The sequence below is a fragment of the Chiloscyllium plagiosum genome, chromosome 20, assembly GCF_004010195.1.
Source record: "Chiloscyllium plagiosum isolate BGI_BamShark_2017 chromosome 20, ASM401019v2, whole genome shotgun sequence".
Lineage (NCBI taxonomy): Eukaryota > Metazoa > Chordata > Chondrichthyes > Orectolobiformes > Hemiscylliidae > Chiloscyllium > Chiloscyllium plagiosum.
This window is the reverse complement of record NC_057729.1, coordinates 47,370,401-47,388,980: the sequence shown is the minus strand read 5'-3', so window position 1 is coordinate 47,388,980 and position 18,580 is coordinate 47,370,401.

The following is an 18,580-nucleotide window of genomic DNA, read 5'->3' as shown; positions in this document are numbered from 1 at the left end:
GACTCCACTTTCAAGGAGCTATGAACCTGCACTCCAAGGTCTCTTTGTTCAGCAACACTCCCTAGGACCTTACCGTTAAGTGTATAAGTCCTGACAAGATTTGCTTTCCTAAAATGCAACACCTCGCATTTATCTGAATCCATCTGCCACTTCTCAGCCCATTGGCCCATCTGACTGTATGTTGCTGTCGAAGATCACAGACCTACCTTCCCCACGAAGGAGCGATTTACCTGCACTTCATTCAATCCAGTCTACTGTATTCACTGTTGACAGTGTGATCGCCTCTAAATTCGGGAGATGAAACATGGAGTGGGCGACTATATCGCAGAACCCGTATGTTCTGATCATAACATTGATGCTGAGCTTCCAGTTGCCTGCCACTTCAAAACACCACCATGTTCTCACAGCAACATTTCTAAGCCTCAGGGAAAGCTCAAGGAACGACATCCCATTTTCCACTTGAGAAGCCTGCAGCTTCTATGATGTGACATCAAGTTCAGTAACTTCAGAGCCTGGTTCAATCCTACCCTGTTTTTCACCCACCTCACACCTTAGTCCTGTCCTGAGATTGACTGCTTTCAGCAGTCTATCCATTCTCTTGTACTGTCAGCTCTCAATGTCACTTAATTCAACTTCTCTTCTGTTCTGGGAGAAAGTGAGGATTGGAGCTGCTGGATTGATCAGAGTGGGATGCTGGAAAAGCACAGGTCAGGCAGTATCCAAGGAGCAGGAGAATTGATGTTTTGGGCAAGAGCTCTTCATCAGGAATGAGACTTATGAGATGAAAGGGTGTTGAGATAAATGACAGGGAGGTGGGGCTGGGCGGAAGGTAGTTGAGAGTGCAATAGGTGGATGGAGGTGGGGGTAATGGTGATAGGTCGAAGAGGAGGGTGGAGTGGATAGGTGGGAAGGAAGATGGATGGTCATGAGGGTGGTGCCAAGTTGGAAGGTTGGAATTTGGATAAGGTGGGGAGAGGGAAAATGGGAAAATTGGTGAAATCCACATTGATCCCGTGTGTTTAGAGGGTCCCAAGGCTGAAGATAAGGCATTCTTCCTCCAGGCATCAAGTGGTTAGGGTGTGGTGATGGAGGAGGCCCAGGACCTGCATGTCCTTGATGGAGTGGGAGGGGGAGTTGAAGTGTTCAGCCATGGGGTTAGTTGGTGTGGGTGTCCCGGGTGTCTCTGTCAGTCATAGAGTCATAGAGTCAGAGATGTACAGCATGGAAACAGACCCTTTTCAGTCCAACCCGTCCATGCCAACCAGATATCCCAAACCAATCTAGTCCCACCTGCCAGCACCCGGCCCATATCCCTCCAAACCCTTCCTATTCATATAACCATCCAAATGCCTTTTAAATTTTGCAATTGTACCAGCCTCCACCACTTCTTCTGGCAGCTCATTCCATACATGTACCACCCTCTGCGTGAAAAAGTTGCCCCTTAGGTCCCTTTTATATTTTTCCACCTCATCCTAAACCTATGCCCTCTAGTTCTGAACTCCCCCACCCCAGGGAAAAGACTTTGTCTATTTATCCTATCCTTGTCCCTCATAATTTTGTAAACCTCTATAAGGTCATCCCTCAGCCTCTGACACTCCAGGTAAAACAGCCCTAAGTCCTTCTACATGCTTGCATTTGTTCATTAAATAAACCAATACAAATTCTCTATCAAAATCTAGTTTTCATTGGATATAAATACAGCTTAATGTCATTTCTGCAATATTATCCCTTCCTTTCCATCTTAATCTTCCACTACCAAGACCCTCATTCATACCTTTGACACCTTCCTGATCTCTTAATCTAATACCAGTTCCCAATTTTCTGGACATTAGCAGCACACATTCCAACCAGTGCCAACTCCATGTTTCCCCTTACTAGCTTCCATTGCCCAGCACATCAGTTTCAAAATTTTCATTCCAATTGAGACCTCCCATAATGCCATGCCTAATGTTTTCTCTGTGACTGTCTGCAGACGTACATTACAACTTTTACTCATACGTGAATGCGTGCACATTCCCTTTACCCAGTGCAGCGTCCTTACTTTTGCAGTCTTTGTTGGCAACAATATTTTAGTGCTCTGGGCAGCCTCCTCTCACCCCACTTTAACTAAATCCACCTCCCTTAATAGCAGCTTTCATTACGTTGCCCAGTCCTCTACTTAATTTCCTACTTGTTGCCTGATCCTTGTTTGAAAAATTATTTGTTCCAAGTGCAGTAGGTAGAGGAACAGACCAAAGGATAAAACAAAATAGTAACTCTTTTTTGGAGTTACCTACAAAATCCTGTGAAGGTGATGGACCGATGTACCGATAATAAAATACTGAAACATGTATCTGAGAAGGTGCAACCTTCAAATTATTAATGTGCACAAACCATTCTTCACTTTGACATAAGTGAAATCTCAAATAACATTATTAAACAAGCAATCTCGTTTTAATTATAATTTTGTAGAAATCAATTGGTGAACACCAAAAGGAAACTTTTTTGGACTGAAAACACTGTCTAAGCGGTTGTGGTAGACAATAGGTTAAAAATATATTTTTTTTAAGTGAATACCTGCCCCCCCCCCCCCCCCCTTCGCCATTACAGATTTTAAAAAAGCGTACATGTCTAAACTGTTCTCCAGTCTTTATTCCCCGGTCCGTCTGCGCTTTAATCTAGCTGCATACGTAATTATTACAAACTGGGTGAATGGAAATGGTCTGTGTAAAGACATTAAAGACCCTACTTTATCTGAATTGGTTGGAATAGCAGATGTTTCTTCAACGCCTACTAGAATCAATTTGTTACGAGGGCACAAAGTGGTAAAACATGCTTTGTGGCTGTCTGCTTGGATAGTTTGGAGATCCCTCAGGGCTATTTAACATCAGAAGTGTTTGTTTTGTACTGTAGAAGGCACGACTTTAATTGTTGGTATAGCAGGCTGCGGCAGAGTGAGTGAAGGTCGATTGTTTGCTGCGCTCCGTGTACTTAAATCCTCTTTTCAAGTCTATTCAGTGACCTATTTATTTTACACTGTCAGTCTCTGGTTTTAGTCTCACATTCCCAGTTATTGTCTGCAGTTTTTTTTGGAGGAAACAAGTTAAGTTTGGGTGAATTGTTACTTGGCTGAGAAATCGAATAATTCCCATTAAGGTTTCAATTTGAATTTCACCTGTTCCAAAACCCTTTTGTAGTTCGGAGCCCTGTACAGATGGTCATTGCAATCATTCTTCAGAAACAAAAATGGGCAAGTGAAGAATTTATTAGTGCATGACAAGATTCAGTAACATCCAAAAGTGTGTGTGCGTCCCCGTTTCGTAGTGTTATCTGAGTTCCATTACTCCCTACGAAAGGCCAAAGAATTTTGACTTCATTTGTTCAAGGATTTGTGCAAGATTACTTTGCTGCTCAGTAATGCTTCAGATCTTGGTAGTGCTAACCTAAAGGGGCTACCCAGCTGCAAATTTATTGTAGATGAGTTGTTTTATGTCTGGAACCATTTTTATTCAAACCAAGGCATTGGTCTCGAGGGACAATGATTGCCTACAAACGAATCGTTACCGGTATATTTCAGTTACATCTATTTCAAAGTTTTGGTTGATTCCGACAGTTATAATGTTTTAAATAAACATTCGGCATCTGGTTCCCCAGGCCAGGTATATAATAAATTGCCCATGATGCAAACAGAAAAAAAGTTGATTAACACCAACTTTGTCTAATGGAAGGCTGATTTGCAGTCATTACCTTCTCAAGGAGGAGGAGGGGCGTGAGGGATATTTTGCATGAGAGTCTTTGACACCGGAAAACAGGTTTAAAAATGTGTCATTTGATTTGCTTTGTATTATAATATCCAAATGTAGCTCAACCAGTCGTGGAACGCTGGAGAACTTGAAGGGGAACGTAAGATCTTACAATACAATGCCTTCCATGACCTCAGGACATCCCAAAGCAATCCATAATGAATGAAGCTCCTTTGATGTGCAGTCGGTTGTAATGTCGGAAGCATGGCAGACATTTTTTCACACTACAAGTTCTCACAATAGCAATGGGGATAATTATCTGATACTGGATTAGTGGTGCTGGAAGAGCACAGCAGTTCAGGCAGCATCCAAGGAGCTTCGAAATCGACGTTTCGGGCAAAAGCCCTTCATCCGGAATATAGCTGCTGTGCTCTTCCAGCACCACTAATCCAGAATCTGGTTTCCAGCATCTGCAGTCATTGTTTTTACATAATTATCTGATAATCTCTTTTTAGTGATGTTGGCCGTGGGATAAATTTTGGTTAGCATAGAGGGGGAAGAAATCAGCCTGTTATTTTAACAACAGTTCAATGAAATCCCTAAATGCCTGAGACGGCAGAAGAGCCTCAGTATAATAACTTAGCTGAAAGATAGCATCTCATGAGGTATTTCCTCAATAATGCACTGGATTGTCAACACACCATCAACCTCAAATCTATGGAGAAGTTGAAGGTGCTACTACTGGACCATCACTGACACCATTGGTTCTGCCATGCTTGGCCTATCTATAGTTAACATTCAGTCACCCTTGGTGATTTTTTTTTTGGTGGGAGTTGGACTGACAACCAACATCAGGATTTGGAGATGCCAGTGTTGGACTGGGGTGGACAAAGTTAAAAATCACACAACACCAGATTATAGTCCAACAGGTTTAATTGGAAGCACTAGCTTTCGGAGCGCCGCTCCTTACCACTTGATAGAGGAACAGCGCTCTGAAAGCTAGTGCTTTCAATAAAACCTGTTGGACTATAACCTGGTGTTGTGTGATTTTTCAGGGGAAAGTGAGGACTGCAGATGCTGGAGATCAGAGCTGAAAATGTGTTGCTGGAAAAGCACAGCAGGTCAGGCAGCATTCAAGGAACAGGAAGGGCTCATGCCCGAAACGTCGATTCTCCTGTTCCTTGGATGCTGCCTGACCTGCTGTGCTTTTCCAGCAACACATTTTCAGTTGTGTGATTTTTAACCAACATCAATTTCTGTATCTTGTACTGAGACTTTGTTTGTGGCATATCTGGTCAGATTTACTGTTTTGCAATTGCCATTCCTGTGCGTGAATGTGTCTGAAGAAGATCTGCTGGAGGGGAGGCTTGACAGCTGGGCTGGTTGACCCATATGCTTTAATCGTTAGTGATCACTTGGTCTGCTGAGGAGAAGACGACTCCGTGGGACCTTGATTAGGTTTGACTGGGACAATGCTTCTCCCTTTTGGGTGATAACATATTGGCCCAGTTACAGAATTATGATGCTGTCCACTTTATTTGCGGGGAGGGGGACGTCTCAGGGATGTCCTGTTATTGTCTGTGTTGAATGCACACCAATAGTGCGATAATTCAGTGTAGGAACGGGAGCTTTTTGGAGGTGGCAGATCTTTCAGACACTGATCCCACAGGATTAATTTTCTCAATAAGACTGCTGGGTTTCCATTTGGGATTTGGGTGAAGGATCGAATTCCAGAAGATCAGTGGACCTCAAATGTTTTGGTGTGAAGTTGGCTTGCACACCGACCCTCATTTTGCAGAATACTGCTGTTCTCTGATTCCAGTGCCAGAAGGACTTTAATTGAGGTTGACACCTGTTAGAGCACAAACGGTTGTGGAGATGGATTTCACTTAAGTTCTGAATACCTCAAAAATTTTGGTTATCATTTACAGTATAGAGTTATGTTTAGTTTCAACGAAAGTTCTACTTTAGCTCCAGTTATAAATTAATGCCCTATCCTGTCAGTGACACGCTGCTTTCCCAATCAGTAATTATTATTGGTAGTTTCAATTCCGGTTTTTGTGTAGGAACAGAGCAACAGTGTGATGTAAATAAGAGTACAAAGCTTATCATCCTGTTCCTGTCCTTAGTCTACTAAGTGCCATGTTAAAAATCACACAACACCAGGTTATAGTCCAACAGGTTTAATTGGAAGCACGAGCTTTCGAGGTGCTGCCTCTTCCTCAGGTGATTGTGGAACAGGACCATAAGATCATGCAAAACCCTACTTATACTTCACTTCGAGTACTGTCAGTAGGACAGGGCACCTCACCTGAGACAGGAGATATTTGCCTTGGAGAGAGTACAGCATAGATTTACAAGAATAATATCTGGACTCCGGGGTTAAGCTATATGAGGAGAGATTATACACATTAGGCCTGGTTTCTCTGGAATTTAGAAGGTTAAGGGGTGATCTGATTGAAGTCTCCAAGATATTAATAGGAAAAGACAGGGTAGATAACAATAAACTATTTACGCTGCTCAGAGATTCTAGAACAAGGAGGCATAGTCTGAGATGTTAGGAAGCACTCTACATACAAAGGGTGGTAGATATTTGGAACTTTTATCCACAAATGTCAATGGATACAGGATCAATGGCTAATATTAAATCTGAAATACCGAAATTTTTATTAAGCAAGAATATTAAGAAATACAGACCAAAAGCAGGTATAGGGAGTTAGGTCACACATCGGCCATGATCTTATTGAATGGTGGAACAGGCTCGAAGGGCTGAATGGCCTACTCCTGTTCCTGTGATCTGATCCTGGACATAGGTTAGCCAGAATTCCTGTCTGAAATAAATGGGCACTTTATTAAAACCCAAAATTCAGGGGGACACCTGACATCGCTGGACACAAGGATTATAATCATTAACTTTAGCACAGATTGTCAGCCCAGACAACTTTCAATTTAGGTGAAACAAGGAATCGGCAGTAATGTAGGCATGGATTAATGATTGGCCAACAGACAGAAAATAGTGAATAAGCATAAAAGGGTCGTTGTCACAGTGATTGGTGGGGTAGTGCAAGGATCAGTATATGGACCCCTGCTGATCACAATATGTACAAATGATTTGGAGGTGGAGACCAAATATAATATTTCCAAATTTGTGATGATACAAAGCTAAGTGGGAATATGTGTGAGGAAGATGTAAAGCTTCAGGAGGATTGGAAGAAGTTTAGTCTTTAGATAAGAACATGGCAGATGGAATAAAATTTGGAAAGATGTGACGTTATCCACTTTGGTAGGAGAAACAGTAATACAGCATTTTTCTTAAATAGTACAAGGTAGGAATACATAGATGTGCAAAGGGACCTAAGTTTCCTTGGTTACTGAAGGCTAACAAACAGGTGCAGCAAGCTGTTAGGAAGGCTAATGAAATGTTAGCCATGTGAGTATAGGAGTCATGAAGTCTTGCTTGAATTCCATTGAAGCATGGTTTGTTGGCACCTAAAGTACTGTGTGGTTTTGGTCTCCTTATCTAATATTGCCATACAGGGAGCACAGCGAAGTTTCACCCCCAACCTGTTCTCATGTTGGTGGGACTGTCCTTCGAAGAGGGAGTGGGCAAGATAAACCTATATTCTCTAGATTTGCAAAGAATGAGAGGTGATCTCATTGAAAGTTACAAGCTATTTAAAAGGATAGACAGCGTAGATTCAGGTAAGGTGTTTCTTTTGTTGGGGAGGCTACAACCAGGGCAGTTTAAAATTAAGGGAGACGCTACTTAGGTCTGAAATGGGGAGAATTATTTTACTCAGAGGATTATGAACATTTGAAACTTTTTACCACAGAGGGCTGTGGAGGCCCAGTTTAAGGTAAAGATTGATAGGTTTCTGCTTACCAGTGGCATACAGAGTTATGTCATGAGATGGGTAAAAGACATTAAAGTATTCAGTCAGCCATGATTATATTGAATGACAGGGCAGGCTCGATGGGCCGAATGGCCTATTCCTGTTCCTATGTTTCTAAGTTGTTGAAAAGGTATTCATGAGGACAAATAATGGGCAGCCAATGCAAAAACATTAGTTTATCACTCATATTGACAGTAAAAATTGCCTTTGTATCTTAGATGTGTTATAAGTAAAGGGGCATTTAATACCTACAAGTTAAAATACTCCCTCTATATTTAAATATAGAAATATCAGCTATAGATTAGAGATATCAAAGAACATTCTGACATGATCTGGAGAAAGGATACAGTTTCTCAAACTGTGCAGATATAAAGTTAAAAATCACACAACACCAGGTTATAGTCCAACAGGTTTAATTGGAAGCACACTAGCTTTCGGAGCGACGCTCCTTCATCAGGTGATTAAGAAGCGTCGCTCCGAAAGCTAGTGTGCTTCCAATTAAACCTGTTGGACTATAACTTGGTGTTGTGTGATTTTTAACTTTGTACACCCCAGTCCAACACCGGCATCTCCGAATCATGTGCAGATATATGTGGTGATAAATGTTCTTTTGAAAAGAGCAATAATTGAAATAAAAATTGATTTAAAAAACGCAGTACTGCAAACATACTAATAAAGAATCTTTCATTGTCCTTAAACTGAATAATGAACAAGTTATTGCAAATCAGAATTAGTAAATTAAAGTTCTAAATTACACAGAAGGATAGAATAATAAAGTACATGTCTGCCGCAGTGTAATGTAGGTTATTCCATGTGATATCCACTGGCTTCGAGAAATGGTGCCTATCGGGGCTTTCCATGCCTCTGTTGCTTTTTCCCAGAATGGTGAACTTAAACGGAGTAACTCTTTCCCTGCTCTGGTTCCAGTACAGTGTGCATCGGCATCAGATGCAAGAATAGGGAAACAGCTGCTCCCTGACTAATGAATGAACTCTGTGCCTTTGCAATCATGTCAGCACCTTACGTCCTCAATCAAAAGGCATCTGTTTCCCATTTACATTGAAAGTACATACCCATACCAGCATTTTCTATATTAACTTGAACCTGAAGCAACAATCAATTGTTTTCTGATTTATTACATTTGTGTACAGATTGAAAGCATTTATTATATCCACCATCTACAAACGAGTCAATAATTCCATTGAAATTAAGTCTGTACAAACAGCTTTATGCACCTTTCACTTGGCTCATATCATGATCAGCTCTGATGCTCATGACCTGATATAATTCCTCAATCTTTATATGAAGATGAAAATCTAGGCTGACATTCCAGTGCGAGAAGAAATGTTAAACTGAGGTCCCCTCTGTACTCTCAGCTTGACATAAAAGATCCAGTTGCAAGATGTTGAAGAGGAGTTGGGCAATTATTCTGTGGTTCTGGTGAACATTTATTCCTCAAATGAAATCATAAAAACACATTATCACATTGCTATTTGTAAGAGCTTCCTGTGTGCAAATTGCCTGCCTCATTTTCTACATTACAACAGTGTCTGCATTTCAGAAGTATTTTGTAAGCTATACATTGCTTTGGCATGTCTTGTTGCATTAAAGGCACTATATAAATGAAAGTCTTCTTTTCTTTTTATATTCTTCAGTTTCTCTCCAGTGTTACATCTGTCATCATGATTGCCATGACCATGTGTTTTAGGGTACCAGCATTGTTCCTCAGGTGACCTAGGACACTTTCACTCCCATTAATTAATCACCAACAACCATCCTGCAGTGATAACTGATAGCATTTTCAACTTTCTATTTATCAAAGTACTTTATGTCAGTGCTTTCACTTCAGGGTCTGTGCAGTAACCTGCGGCAGGTACTTCTTTACCAGTTATTTTATGAAAGTAAGTTTGCTTCAGGTCAATCAATGTAACTGTATTCAAAATTTAGAAAATCATAAGAATTTACAGTGCAAACATAATCAATTCAACCCTTAGTGCCTTTATGACTTTTGGAAGAGTTGTTATGCTTTTAGCCCATAACCCTGTAAGTTCATTTTACTCAAGTACCCGTTAGACTCTGTTTTAGAATTATTGGTGTTAGCAGCTTCCACCACTTCTGCAGGCAGAGCATTGCAGATCCTATTGACTTTTAAAGATTTCTCCTCTATGTATATTGCCAACAATTTTAAACCTATGATCTTGGATTATTGATCAGTTTTCCAGAGGGATTTTTAAAACGCTTTTCCGTGAAATGGTAAAGGCAAGTTTACTTAATCTGGGATGTCTGTGGATAGATTTTGTGTGCAGTTTTGGCCTCCTTATCTGAGGAAGGATATTCTAGCTATTGAGGGAGTGTAAAAAAAGTTTATCAAACTTATTCCTGGGATGGCAGGACTGACACAGAGTGAGCGATTGGGTCAGTTAAGACTATATTCACTTGCATTTAGAAGAATGGGGAAGTGATGTCATAGAATCCTATAAAGGTCTGACAGTATTAGATTACATTCCTTATGGTATGGAAACAGGCCTTTCGGCCCAACAAGTCCACACCAGCCCTCTGGAGAGTAACCCACCCCCCTATAGTTACCCCTGAGTAATGCACCTAACATTACGGGCAATTTAGCTTGGCCAATTCATCTGATCTGCACATCTTTGGATTGTGGGAGGAAACCCATGGAGACACAGGGAGAACATGCATACTCCGCATTGACAGTCGCCTGAGGTGGGAATCAAACCTAGGTCTCTGGCGCTGTGAGGTGGCAGTGCTAACCACTGAGCCACTATGCTGTCCTTTGTTCATGATGATTCACGAACACACACATACAGACACTCCAGACCAGGGATTACCATCTTAAGATAAGGGGTAGGTTTTTTAGAACAGAGATGAGGAATTTCTTCACCCAGAGAGTGGTCAGCCTGTGGAATTCTTTGCTCCAGGAAACTGTTGAGGTCAAAACATTGAAACCTTTTAAGAAAGATGTAGCTATAGTTCTGAGGACTAAAAGGATTAAAGAATCTCAACAGAAACTGGGAAGAGGGTATCGAGTTAAATGATCAGCCATGATCATATCAAATGGTAGAGTAGACTTGAAGTGCCGAATAATCTGCTCCTGCCCCTATGATGTCTGTTTCAATGTTCCTATCAAAGTGTTCTTGTGAATTGTTATCTAAGATGGTCCAATTCAGGGTATTATTTTCAAAAAGTACCCTAAAGGAGATTCTTAGTTTCCCCAGTGTTAGCCATTGGTAACAAAATAGAAGTTTCCTCTTTTATTGGGGCACAGCTAATAATGAGCTTAACCACAAAACTACAGGGAACTTTTGAAAACTTAAAAAATGCTGTTATATTATCCAATCTGCATCTCAATCCCTGCAGTGTCCAGTTGACTGTAGAAGGCCTCAAGTGAAAAGGCCGACATAACATGCCATTTTCCCTGGACTACCTGCATATGGATCATAGAAAGGATGAGGAACCTCCCCCATAGGCTCAAGTAATCAATGGGTTAATTTGTACCTATTTGAGGGGTATATATGGGAGATAGAGATGGTCTGGCGAAGCCTATTTAATGCATTGGAGGTTGTGATTCATTTAGTCTTTTGGAGGAGATCCACGTTTACTTTTGCACAATGTAACAGAATGAAAGCGTTGAGCATTGAGCATACAGGTTTGCGGAAGTGCAACTGATTCCCCTTCATTGTCCTTCAGTCTGTCTTCAATGGTTAAGCAACCTTGACAAAAGATGACTGATATTCACAGGTCCTTCCAATGGATTTCCCCAGATGTACTACCGGCCAAGCGTAATTGTAAATGCTTGCTATATTAGTATAGATCCTCTTTAAAACTGAAGAGCAATCTGGACTGAAGCATGCATTATTACCCAGAGGAATGAAAATTCAAATGACATTAAACAGATATTGAGAATGTACAGGTGAAGTCTGTTCTTCGCAGAGTTTGGGTGATTATACTTTCCAGCACTGGTCAGTCCATTATATTAAAAAATGTTACATAAAAATATTGACCAATACTTCTTAAAAATCCTGATCTATCAAGATAATTTCAAACACAGACAAGGATAGGAGAGTCAGTGATAGTGCATACACAGGACAGAATGGATTGTCAGTCCGATTACATAGAGTTAATGCAGTTTACTGTGAATTCTGCTATAAATAGTTAGCTGTGGGAGAATCTGCTGTGTAAAGATATGACATGGGTTTTAATATGAGTGATTTGACTTGATTGGATAACCCATAAACTTACACAAAGTAGAATGATAAGTACAGAGTAGATTTTGCAACCTAGCAAGGTGCAGGAGTGGTAGGAGGTGGTTTATGGAGTTCTGCTGTGAATGGACCTTCACATGTAACAAATAAGTAGTGGAATCACAGATCAGTATATGCTAGCTGCGATGATGATTAGTATAAAGTGCCTCTGGGAGTTCATATGCTGTTTATATCATGTGTGAATTTGTTAAATCCTTTAATGCTCATTTCAAGTAAGCATAACGGTTTGAACAGCAGTACCAGTAAAATGAGCACTATTCAGATGTAGGCTTGAATATCAGGGGAATTCTGCTGTACATATTTCCACAGCGTGCATGCAGCAAGTTGCAATGTCTGACAAACAGGAAAGTTAATAATAGCCTGACCCGCATTTAACAGGACTGCCTACACTGGCATTCTCTGTGTTTCAGTGCAAATTGCAAGAAGGTACCAAATATCCTCAGAACTGGAGCTTCCAGGTTAATACGCTAGGCACATAGATTTTTGGATTTGACAGCAGACTATGCATATGTAGCATACTTGACTCAAATGTATATAAACTTGAGAAGTGCGACATTCATTGATGTACATTTCTTCCATTTATTTGGTTGTATATAGTAAGGAGACCAGATTCTCAAAAATTCCTTTTTAAAAAAAAATCCCAAAGGGAGTTCTACAAACACGGGCCAGTCAGCCATGTTACAGCCTGAAGCCTTTCTTTCAGGTATGTTATAACATATAAACTTCAAGCGTGAGAAATGAATTTTTTGCAAAACTGACGACTAGTCGGACAAGTTTCCTCATGTCAGTCAATCGTTCACAAGATTCAAAGTCAAAATAATTAGCTCCAGTTTGTGAAAAACCATAAGTTAAGCATCTTGTAAAAGATATCAGAATGGTACTTAATGCTGTTTAACAAAATTTATAAAAATATACTTTTGAAAAAATTATAACAGCTTCTAGCCTCCCTGTGACCCTCTCATCGTATGATTATAGGGTCGAGTTATTTCACATCTCATTCAAATGTGTCAACAAATAGGGCAATTACTCAAAGCATCCATACTGTGAATGACAAGATCATTTAAATGAGGACTAAAAGCAAAACAGGTAAAAGATCAATAAGGAAGAATGGATGGAAAATCTTACCCAGGGATCATTCAAGAAGGTATTTCATGTTTGTTGCGATAGAAATGATGTGCAGGGATTTCAGAAAAAGGCACTAGGAAATGGAATTGGAACTTTCATGGTGGGCTGAATGGCCTCCTTCTGTACTGTGACAATTCTGTGATTTATTGAACTACTGCAGAGTATACTTGAATCATCAAAGCTGGGCGTGAGGATATTTGGTGCACAGTAATCACCAAAATTGAATGTATCCTTTAAAATTAAAGCATATCTCCAGAATCTATGTTGGATACTGCTCCTGAGAAGGAGTGGACAGTTGTCCTGAGCTCAGGTTCTTATGTCTTTGTGTTAAATAAAAATTCCACATTTTCTATTGCAAAAATATATTCAAAAATGAAGCTCCCACTGCGAGTGTTGGTGAGAATGTCCAGTGTGTGCAAGGATATTGACAGAACATTTGTATGAAGATTTGGGGCAAAATTACAGGCAAGCCCCACATTTCGAATCTCCACTTCCAGCCTGTTATTCGATGGGTTCAAATAAGTTTTTGTTAGTAATCCAGTTTTGAACTGGTCCGTCTAGTTTTTGAGTGGGTTGTCATGAAATTTCAAAAATGTAAACCCGAGGCAAAAAGTGTTTTTGCTTTGAAATGAAGAATAATTTCCCAGCTATGTCTCTTACTATGTGAAAGGTCATCTATTTGGCTACGATAATTTTAAATAAATTTCTGCCAGTAGAAAGCACATATGAAAACACATATCATGAATCCATCCACTGCTCTGCTGCTACATACTTTTTGACTTAGTCAAAGATTGGCAATTTTATGAGTGGCAAATCAACTTCATTATCAGTTGCAAATCCGAAGTGTAATGGACCCCTGAAGTAAGTTGCAATTCTGGCCTATACATGCAGACAAGAAAAATACCCATCTGAGGAAGGGTCACTCAAAATGATTTCTCTCCACAGATGCTGCTAGACCTGCTGAGATTTTCCAAAGGGAACAAACAAGAGGCTGAAAGAACACAGCAAGCCAGGCAGCAGCAGGAGGTGGAGAAGGCAACATGAGTCCTGAAGCAGGGTTATAACCGAAACATTGACTTCTCCACCTTCTGATGCTGCCTGGTTTGCTGTGCTCTTTCAGCTTCTTGCTTGTTAACTTTGGATTCCTGTAGCGCCTTTTTTTTGTCTCTGCTGAGCTTTCCCAGCAATTTTGTTTTTTGTTTCTGATTTACGGCATCCGCAGTCCTTTCGGTTTTTAAGAAAAATACTTTGCAGGGTCGAGGGTTGTGTGCAAAAACCAAAGAGGAAAGAAATGTCTTGCATTACTGTGGTGACCCTTCGTAATGCCATGGCATCCCCAAGTACCATTTAAGTTGCCTTTGAACTGTAGAGCTTGTAAAGTAGGAAAACCACTAATGAGTTATGCACAACAAGTTCCTGCACTAACAGCAATGCAGTAACAACCAGATCGTCTGTTTTGCTTTCAGTAATATTGAGGAATAAAGACAGGCCTGACATTAGGGAATGCTCCCCTGCTCTTCTTCAAGATAGTAGGAATAGTTCAATGAACAGTAAAATCTCTGTAGGTCTCCTGAAGGCATTCTTCTGGAAAAGGAAATGAATGTTTCTTTGAAGTTATTTTTTACACTCAGTGTTTATATGTTATCAAGTTTCCCCAATGCTCTCTCCACCTGAACCTATTAGTGATGCCAAATTCTTCCTTTTCTCACAATGTCCTTGCTTCATGTTTTAACTGTTGCTGAAATTTAATTTGCAGTGACTTCTACAACTTAGTTGCAAGTGTTCTGTCAAAGACTCTTGCTTGCAACCATCACCAAATGTGTTTGCAGTGCACCTGTAAGTTATGTTTGCTGCATGACTTGCATGCGGAAATCTGTTGAAAATCAACCCTTTGATCATTCTAAGCTCAGTCTTTTTGTGCTTTGTTCTATTTCCCATTTGCTATTACTTTCTATGGTGTTTTCACAGCCTGCCCCTACAGTACTGGAGAGTATTGCTGAATCTGACCAACTTTTGTTTATTCAGCAAAAAAAAATTAACCAAATGTGGTTGACCGAACTGCTCATGACTTTCAACAGTAAACTCACAACTAATGGTCAACTGCGTTAAGCAAGTCCTGCTTTAGAACAGTCCTCTCAGATGAGCTGGGAAGAGAAAAGAAAACACTATCTGCACACTTTTGTTTGAACATGCTCTTTAGTCACAGTGATAGATTTTGCTCTTTAAGCAGACTGCTTGGGCTCAACTTCACAAAAATGGTCCAAGCAATCGAACCTAGTGGCAGCACTAATGAACCTCTGACAAGCACACTGTTGAGCAATCCTGTTAGGCTTTACATTTGCACAACAGCACAGGGAAACACACCTTTTCTCAAATGTCATTGAACGCTGGTTTCTCCACTAAACAGTTCAGCCACCTTGAAAAAACTGGTCAATTCCTCTTCTACATTCATTTCCTCCTCCTATGTTCACTTTCCGAATGCATCTCTTGCTCTTGTAAAGTTATTCAGTTTTAAGCAGAGCACCGCCAATGGTCAGATGATCCCACCCACTTATACTCTGCGAGTGAAAGTGTACTCCACTTGCTAGCAAACATTGCATTTGTTTTTAAAGTTTACTATCTTGATCTGTGATCAGAGCTGCTTCTCTGAAAGACAAATGGCCAAAAAGGCAATACATTCTGGGGTGTAAATTCTTGAACTGATATTAAATGAGACAATGGGAATTGATAATTTGAATTTGGTTCATTGTATATAATAAACATTGTAATAAGCTTTGTTCTAATTAGCTGTAAGTGATGCTATCATCTGGACACTTAATGGGCTCACATTATACATTTGTGTCCCCATGAATTAAACATATATGTCAATTGCTTTATTTTAAATGTTTTCTAATTTTATTTTTCTCATTATATTTGGGCATCATTGGTAAGGCCAACATTGCCCATCCCTAATTTCCCTTGGTCAGGAGTCACATGACACCAGGTTATAGTCCAACAGGTTAATTTGAAATCACAAGCTTTCAGAGCGCTGCTCCTTTGGAGGTGACTTCATCTGACAAAGGAGCAGCACTCCAAAAGCTTGTGATTTCAAATAAACCAGTTGGACTGTAACCTGGTATCATATGACTTCTAACTTTGTCCAACCCAGTCCAACACCAGCACTTCCACATCATAATTTCCCTTGAACTGAGTGTTTTGTTAAACCATTTTCAGAGGGCAGTTAAGAGTCAACCGCATTGGGTCTGGAGTCACATCAAGGCCACACCAAATAGCGATGCCAGATTTCCACCCTTAAAGGATATTAGTGATTTTTTTTTTAACAACAATCTACAATAGTTTCATTACTAAGATTAGCTCTCTTTAAATTTCAGATTTGTCAACTAAGTATAAATTCAGCCAGTGTCCTGATGCAGATTTGAACCTGTGTCCTCAGGACATTAGTCTGAGCCTCAGCATTTCCAGCAAAATGACATGACCATATTCAACTTTGGAAGTGCTACTTAATAACACTTTGCATTTACATTGCTTTGTTCACAGCCTCTGGAGGTTCCAAAGCACTCTACAGTTAAAGAAGTCATTTTATATTGTAGTCAACTTTATAATGCAGTAAATGAGGCAGCCAATTCATAGAAACAAGGTCCCATAAACAGTAACGTGATAATGACTGACTGCAATGTTGTTTGAGGAGTAGTTATTGGCCAGGAAGCAGAGGGGAATCTCCAAATCTTAAAATATCACAATGGAATCTTCTACATTCACCTGAGAGGGCAGGTGCATACATGAGTTTCTTATCTCTTCCAAGCGATGGTTCCCTCAGCCTTGGGAGTGTTAGCCTCATTTTTGTTCTCAAGTCTACAATGTAGGAACTCAAACCCACAGGATCCTAACTCAGAGATGAGAGCGTTACCACAAAGTCACAGCTGACATGTTACTCTGAATTTTACAGTTTCTTGACTCAGTGCAAGTCACATCAAGTTTATTGGAAATGTTCTCACTGTGAGGCCAAGCAAGTTTTTTCACTAAATCTTATCAAACACTCTGCTTCTGCCCCTATCCCATCTGATTTCCACCCCACTCTACCATGTGCTATTTCCGGAAAAACTCGTCACTCAGCAATAAAATGAGTCTTCTCATTTCTGGCTGAGAGAGAAAAACACAAGTAGGCAAGGCAATGCAAGGGAGGGATGCTGTTAACATCCAGGTAGGGCCAGAGTGAGTGGTTACTATAGGAACAAATGAAGAAACTGGAGATGCAGCCTGGCCCAGTCCATGAGCTGGGTGCAAGCCCCTGTGTACACAGTGTCTTTGCTGCAGCATTGACGTTATAGTTGCCATTACACGGTGTGGTACAGCATTAAAGTTTAGAAGCATAATGAAACTAGATTGGAGGTGTGTAATGAGGGTTCTTAGAAGCTGGCACATGTTGGAATCCAATATCCCTAGACATGGTGTATGTGTGGTCAATACCTATACCATATACCTTGACTTCTTGGTGCCAGTGTCCAACATGGTGGTCATTTGGACCTGGCGATGAGCTGAATCTACCAGGTGCTTGCTCTGGTTTCCTCATTGATGTTTCCCAATGTCATGTTTGTTTCGGGGAGTTTGGCAAGATGGGAGTCTGACTATCTTTGAAGCAAGTTGGGTTTCTAACAAGGATCCTCAGCTAATCAATCTTTCGTAATTGGTCAACAGTTTCAATTCTGGTATTGTTCTACTAAATCATATCTTCCACCTTTTCCAATGTCCCTGCATCATTTTTCACAATGTGGCATTCAGAAGGCTGCACAGTACTCCAGATGTGGTTATCCAGTGCTCTCCCCTATTTGTGTTGGAAAAATAATATGTTCAGACAAAAAGTACTTTGTTGAGTTAATAAGAATTGTTAAATGGAGATTTCCTCCTCACAGGTTAGCCATTTTGCAATGTAGTAAACTGGCAGTATTCCAAAGCAATTTCTTGGACAAAATTGGGATCCTAGCTACATAGTGATTGTAATTAGGTCAGCCAGGTGGATCTCCTAGAATATAAGTTCCCTGATTGGGGCTGGTCCAATCATGGAGCCCTAGCTGACAGCTAAGAACAGGAGTGTCAATTCTATTTTGATTTAGTCCCTACCCTCCCCTTCACTGTTTTGATCACACAGCACTGCCCTTTGATGTGAAGGGCAGTGTTTGTCACTGGCCACCCGGGTGTTTTCCTATCTTCCTGGTGGTGGAAATTGAATAAAGATTGGTGCACTTTGTGTCTTTCACTGTGTCTCACACCTGCACACACACACCATGGGTGCTGGGGATAAAATAAGCACTACCGCACTTAGGTGGTAGTGTGGGGGTAAAAACAAAAAAAAAAAAGAACAGGAGTGTCAAGGGCAGTGTTAGTCACAATCAAGAAAAAGAACAGGAGTGTCAATTCTATTTTGATTTAGTCCCTACCCTCCCCTTCACTGTTTTGATCACACAGCACTGTCCCTTGATGTGAAGGGCAGTGTTTGTCACTGGCCACCCGGGTGTTTTCCTATCTTCCTGGTGGTGGAAATTGAATAAAGATTCGTGCACTT